Below are 7137 nucleotides of genomic sequence, written 5' to 3'. Positions count from 1 at the left end.
GAGCTTGATGGATGGCAGTGTAGCCTTGGAGAGCCCAAGGAGCTGCCCACACCACCCTCGTGCCCCTAGCAAGGGAGGAACATGCTGGCCAGGCCACAGCCATCACATAGATCACTTTGAGTTTACTGTGTTCAAGCAAGCTGGAGAGAACAGCTGTGGATTTGTAATTTTAAAGCATTTTAATGGGAGAAAGCTCATTTTTCAGTGCAAAAGCAGAAGCTCAAGGAAATATTACAAACTGTGAGCATTACTTTCTGCTTCCTTCACAGCAGGTCTGAGCCATCTCATCTGCTGCATTATGAAAAAAATTATTTTAGATTTTCTAAAAAAAAAACCCCAAAAAACAAACCAGGAATGATGGTGCAGCTACCTTGCTGCTTCTCCCAGGAGGTAATTGCTTAATAGGAATATCTCACTGTGTGAAAGAAAAATAGAATAAGCAGACCCTTTAGGTCTTCTCCCCAGCTGTTACCTACAAGTACCCACAGCTGCTGCCAGTAATTTCCAGCACCCTGGCTTCTTATATGCCACAGTACAAGAATATCATCTCCACAAGCAGCCTCTTTGTGTAAGAAAACAGTCTGTACTAAGCTGGAGCTGATTCCACAGTGAAGAGTTGCAGGTTCTGTGTTCCAGGAGAATCAGAGCTGAGAATCAGAGAATCCAGCCTCAGTGGCAGCCAGGGCTGGCACCCACCTGGAGCTGATGGGTTCTTTTTGTGCAGGTACCTTTCTGCTGAAAGCCCAGCAAGCACAGCCAGAAGGGATCAAACATGCAAGGGGAGAGAGCTCAGGTTCCTCAGGTGTTTATCCACCTGAACCTCTTGGGCTGAGCAGCAGGTGAAGTGGAAGGAATAAGCATCCAGACCAAAAGCACATCCTCAACAGGAAGCACAATTAAGCAGAGGGTTAATTGGAACATTTGAGGTAATTCTGGAGAACCTGCTCAGAGGCAGTGCTAGGGCAGGTGAGGGGGTCTCTCACTGTGGCCCTGCGTTCCCACAACCTCCCAGGGCAAAGCAGGTTTTTCACAGCATCACTCAGCCTTTCCCCAGCATCCCTGCCCCTGCACCACTGTGACTCCTGAGCTCAGGACTATTGGAAGGGCAGGGACAGCCACGGGGTCACTCCTTTGCTTCCCCAGCCCTTTTGTCTTTCTGTTGTCCAGCCCCAGCTTTCAGCAATTCTGATTTTTACAATGGAATCCCAATTTCTGCTCTTCTCAAGACAACTTCAAATAGCTCTTGATCAGATCTCTAACTGCTGCAGCTGCAGACTCCCTGTCTCTCCAAGGGACTCACTCTCATCCTGCTGTGTCAGGCAGGATGGGCACTAAGAGCAGAGCAGAGATCCTGGTCCATCCCCTGGTGTGCTCCTGGGCTCTGTGCTGAGCCTTCCTCACATTGGAGCTGGGAGCTGGAGACTCCTTACCCTGCATGTCTGATGAGAGGCAGCACTGATGTGCACCATCTGCAGCCTAAAAACTATTTGGGGAAATGAAATGGGAGGAGGTGGGAAGTTCAGTGTAAAATTCTGTGCTCAGCTTGAGGCTGAAAATCAGTGTGTTCTCAATTAACTCACCTGATTTCTTCCCTCCCCATTACCCTGACAGGCCCATCAAAGCAGTGCAGCTGAGTAGGGCTCTGTGTGGAGATGTGAGGAGACAGGACTGGACTTTCAAAATGGGTACAGCTGATGCAGCAAGCAAGAAGTTTGGGGGAAAGAGACTTAGAAGTAAAGCAGGAAGATTTTAGGATAAAGCTTCAACCTCCTCAAACCACACACGCCCAGAAACACAAGGGAAATAATTTTGAACATCAGAAAACTGGAATGATGTGAAGCAAACTGCAGTGCAGCGTGAGCTGCATCTAGTGGCCGAGGAGAGCAGTGCTTGGCTTTGCAGGGGTGCTGGGGAAAGGCTGAGTGATGCTGTGAAAAACCTGCTTTGCCCTGGGCAGTTGTGGGAACACAGGGCCACAGTGAGAGACCCCCTCACCTGCCCTAGCACTGCCTCTGAGCAGGTTCTCCAGAATTACATCCAATGTTCCAATTAACCCTCTGCTTAATTGTGCTTCCTGTTGAAGATGTGCTTTTGGTCTGGATGCTTATTCCTTCCATTTCACCTGCTGCTCAGCCCAGGGGTTCAGGTGGAAAATCAGCCTGGTAGGAAAAGTAACAGCCAGCTCCAGGAGTGGAGCTAATGCTTCTGTCCTTGCTGCTCCCAGTGGCACCCAGCAGCAACCCTCCTCCCTGAGGAAAAGCAGCAGCTCACACCGAATCACAGCTCAGCATTTTGAGCTACACCCCTTCTGGAGGTGCCACAGGTGCCTCCTGACCCAGGTTTGCAGCAGCCCCCAGAGCCTGGAGGGGACCCCTGTGGGATCAGGTGCAGTGAAAGCAGGCTGGTGCTGCTGCACCACTCCAAACAGAGCAGTGTGGGCAGGAGACTGGAGCAGAAAGGCAGGAAATGCAGAGCAGGCAGTTCCATGGGATAGTGAAGCCACCCAAGAGCTGCCTGCATAAGCTAAGCCAATCCCTGCAGCTCCACATTCTGCTCAGGGCTATGCAATCCCTGATGCAGTGTTAGGATCCTCTGCATTTCCTCCTGGATTTTGACAGAGTACTGATAACTCAATTTGAAAGCCAAGGTGCTTCCTTGACACAAAACTTCCTCTGAATGGAAGGCAGAGTATGAGCACAAGCCATGGCATGATTCATTACCCTCAGCTCAGAATGTATAACATATCAGGGATAAAGCTGTGAAGTTTTGATTTATACAGGCTAATCAAGCAGAAAGCTATTAACCAAGGGGCAATGGATTATTAAATAAAATGACAGGAGAAACACTGTTAAACACCTAGTTCTGACTCTTGGAACATATTATTGCTCTTTTTATCTGTCCAAAGTCTTAGCTATGAAAGTTAAAGCAATCTCTCCAGCTCAGACCCAATTTTAAACAAATTGAAGACTGGATCCAGCATCTATTTAAGTATTTAAAGCATGGCAAGTAATTTGAAACTTGAATAATATCACTGAAGGGCTGGCTTAGAGTACTCAGTGAGTTCAAAGACCAAGACCTGGACACCACCTGCTGCAAAACTTTCAGTAAATTGCTCTTGACTGACAGCAGGGTCAATTTTGGGGGGCACAGCCTGGAGGGATGTAGCACAGCACTTGACAGAGTACAAGAACAATATCTATGATCTTAAATATAATACTCCCATATGAGCAGGCTGCTAACCAAGCAGAGATTGGTTAGTGCACCATAGCATTTCTCAAATAAGACAAATTTGACCATGAAGCCAAAAACCTCCCACCATCCTGCTCTAGCTATTCAGCCTATTTTCTCACAGGGCCCTCCCAGCTTTCCCTTCCCTTCCACCTGGGTCAGACTGTTCTAACTCACTGCCTAATAACCAGCTGACTTTAGAGATGTTTTCTTCTCTCCTATCCCTCTGAAAAAGACACAACCCTTCCCCTGTAACACTCTCCCATCTGCCTTTTTAAGGGATTGCCACTTCCAGCCATGTCAGTGAGTGGCTGATGCCCAGATGATTCAGGCATCAGCAGAGGAAGGGAGGGATCACTGATCCATCAAAGGTAAAGCTGAGCACAGGTACCCAAAGAGGGTTTACCAGGCTGGGCTACAGCAAGCTCTGCTCCAAACCAAAAGGTTTCTCAGTTGAGGAGAGTTGGTGCTCTTGGAGCACAGCAATGGGATGGGCTGGAAAGAAATAGCTGACTTTTCACTTTATTTTTGTTCTCAAAGAGCAAGGTACAGTAAAGCTCTGTAAAATCACTGCTAATCTTGCAGTGATTAGCCTTCAGGATGAAGGGGCTGGTGCACTGATTTTTCTTCTTGCACAGTAAGTTGATCTTAAGCCCTTCCTGAGTATTTTCCTTAGTTGAAAGGGTTCTAGTGTTCTAATCTGCTGCTACCAGCCAAGCCCATAATTTAAGTTCTGACTTCTGTTTTGTTGTTCATATAAGAAAACTTCGTTTCCTAATTTTCAAAGATACCTAAACACAAACACAAATGCTAATCCTACTGGCTTTGGAGTCACCCTGAACATTGGATATCCCAGACTTTCTGCAAGGTGTTCAAGACTCTAAAACAATCCATTTAGCACATTTTCCTCTGCCCAGGGAAGTAGTTTCCCCTTACTATAGTGAATATATTCTTGCTCCCTTTGTTTCACAGAGGGGTTCTGCTGTCACAGGTTCATTAGTGCTCTATCTCCTCTTTGTATCAGTTTTCTTAATCAATCAGCCTGAGATCTTCTGTTGGTTTTAAGCTCTGAAATAATAGCCTGGCATGCCCAACCTCAGTAGCTGTGTGGCTTCTGGGGACTTTGGGAACCACAGAAGGGGGGGTTTGTTTGTGTCTGTGTAATTAATAAGGGCACTAACAGGTGCCAGGAGAGAGAAAGGACATGATGAAGTCTACTGATATCACTGCCATGCTGATGGAAAGAGTCTGTGAATGGTCCCTCAGCTTCTGGTCGGTGGCTATCTGTGGCAAGGGAGAATGTTGGTGGCAAATCTCTCAAACAAGGTTTTCTCTTAAATCAATAAAACTACTTTCCTTTGAAAGGGATTCCTTGGCTGCTGCCACACAGGTCACATTGAGAGAGAAAAGAACCATCAGGTTTAGAGGTCAACAATGTGATTTTAATGTTGGGGGAAGGACTTGCCTCCATGTCAGTCCTGATCACATTCCTGGCAAGACCAGGGTGAGGTGTGCCATTGGTTGTGTCCCTCTTTGCTGGGGAAAGTCTCTTCAGTGCTGGCTGATGTGAGAGTTTTGCTGCTCTCTGACACTGCTGCAGTCTTGGGCTGGCAGTTGGCACCCTCAGGCTATGGGGAGACACAGAGATTTCCTGCCCAGATGTCTGTCCCTGGCTCCAGCACTGAGGATTTCTACTGGGAACAGTCTCCATCCTGTCCCTCACTGCAGAGGGCTCTGTAATCCAACAACCTTTGCTCTACCCCTGCATCTCCATAGCAGGAAGTGTTTAGCTTTCAACCTGAACTAACAAAATGCACTTTGGCCCAAATAACTGAGTAGTTTTAATTTTCAAGTGATTTTATCAGAGAAGGACCATTAGATGTGCTGGGGATTACAACTGGGATGTCTGAGCTGCAGGAGAAGTCAGAGATTCCTTCCCAGGCCACTGGAAAGCATGTTTTAAGAGTGCTGAAAATGAAAGGCTAGTGCTCTAAAAAGGGTTCAAGAGCATTGATACCTTCAGCCTGAGGATGTCAAGACAACATTGTGAAATTGTGTCAATAATTTGAAGAAATAAGGTGCCATTATGGCTGCAGTATCAAAAGCAATGTAATGGCTCTTCTTTGCAATCAGCAGGTTAAAGGCTGCTCTGAACTGCAGTGTTTCAGTGGAAGATGTGGATAATGAGCCTGGGGTGGTGCAGTCTGTCACAGCTCATTCAGTGTCTGCAGTAAAGCAGAGCTGCCTCAGCAGTCCCCAGTGCAGTGTTTTTCTGGTGGAAAATACTGTTACTGAAACTGTAACTGGGGGAATGAGAGGATTGTAAAGCATATTTAGGCACAGGAGTTTTCATAGGTCAAAGGGGGAACTTCTTGAAATTGTTTTGGAAAGTGTAATAAAAGTCAAAAGCTGGAAAAGGATTTCTTAAAAAAAAAAAAAAACACAAAAAGGCATTCAGGGTTTCATGGCTTCCAGTGTGTTTTCCAGTCTCCCTGCAGCAACCTGGCCAGAATAGAGTCCTCTTTCCCTTCAGGCAGTTTTGTCAGGTTTGCAATTCACTTGATGGCTCTTTGGACTCGCTTTTTCAGGGTGGATACAGCAGGCAAAGACTGTGGCTTAATTAGGCTGATATTGCTGAAGGAGACAGGGCAGAAAACTGGGGGGCTGGGGCTCCAAGGAAGATTTGGATGCAGGAAACCTATTTTAGAGGAAAGCTACCTCTTCTGGCAACATGGAGAGGCTCTAAATATGCTCACTGTCCCTCACCAGGAAATGTGAAGTGTCCTCAAGTGTGCCTGGTCCAGCAGAGCTCTCATGAGCCTCTCCCAGGAAAGTTAAATTGCTCCTGAGGCAGTAAGAGATGCCATGTGGCACTGAGGCTCCACATTTCATCTGTGCCAGTTTTGCTGAGTATCCCAGGTGTGCTACAAGAGCATTAATGTGGTTTTCAATTTCACTGGACCTTTGGGAGAAAAGCATGGAAACCAAGCACATCAGTCAGTCTTCTTGTGAGAGCTATTACCAAATCAGCTCACGATTCTTTTCCCCAGGATTGTGTGCCTAGCTGGCTTTTCTATTACAATTCAGGAGGAAAAGGAGGCTGGCATTGTGTGGCCTTCAGCCTCTCTTCTATTTGTGCATGTGTCTCGGGAGATGAATTATTTATGATAATGTAATTATGGAAGTGAACAAACAAGTGCGTTGTGCGTTTTCCCCTCTGAGAAGCTGCAGTCTGTGATGAGGACACTAGATGGTACTGTCAGTCCAGGAACGTTCCAGGGATGTCTGACAATGCCCTGACACCAAATCGTGGCTGTTTCACTGGGGTTTGCTCCCTGCAATGCGAAATTTGAGGTGAATAATTGGAGGTGATGTGGTAACGTTATTCTGACACGAACTTTTTGCAGTTGGATTTGAAAGCTGTAAACATTTTCCAGATTTTCAGAAAAGGAGATCTTGAGTCTGATAATTTTGTAGTCAACCATTACTGCTCTACCTAAAAACCAGTGAAATCTCTATTTCTGGTGGTATGAGCACAAATTCTGATCAAAAAAGAAACCCAGACCCTTGATATCTCAATCACTGACATCAGTGATGTTAAGGAAAATTCACAGCCGTGTTCCTGCTCGCTTTTTTTCAGTTATGTTTTAGTGTGAGGTTAATAAAAAGTGCATGTCAGATGTGGAAATCACCATTTTTAAATTATTAGATATCATACATTGACTGCAAAATGAATCCAACTCTGACTGGGAATAGAATGCAAGGGTAAATCAGGTACATGTTACTCCGACTGTGACCATTTCAGTTTCAACAAATTGCAAACTAGTATTGATTTCTATACATAAACTATGAACAAAAAAGAATTACAAAACTTCTCAGCAGCCTGAAAAGTCAATATCAACCAAACTA

This window comes from Serinus canaria, chromosome 12 (assembly GCF_022539315.1).
Source record: "Serinus canaria isolate serCan28SL12 chromosome 12, serCan2020, whole genome shotgun sequence".
Taxonomy (NCBI): Eukaryota; Metazoa; Chordata; class Aves; order Passeriformes; family Fringillidae; genus Serinus; species Serinus canaria.
This window is presented reverse-complemented; position numbering follows the sequence as displayed.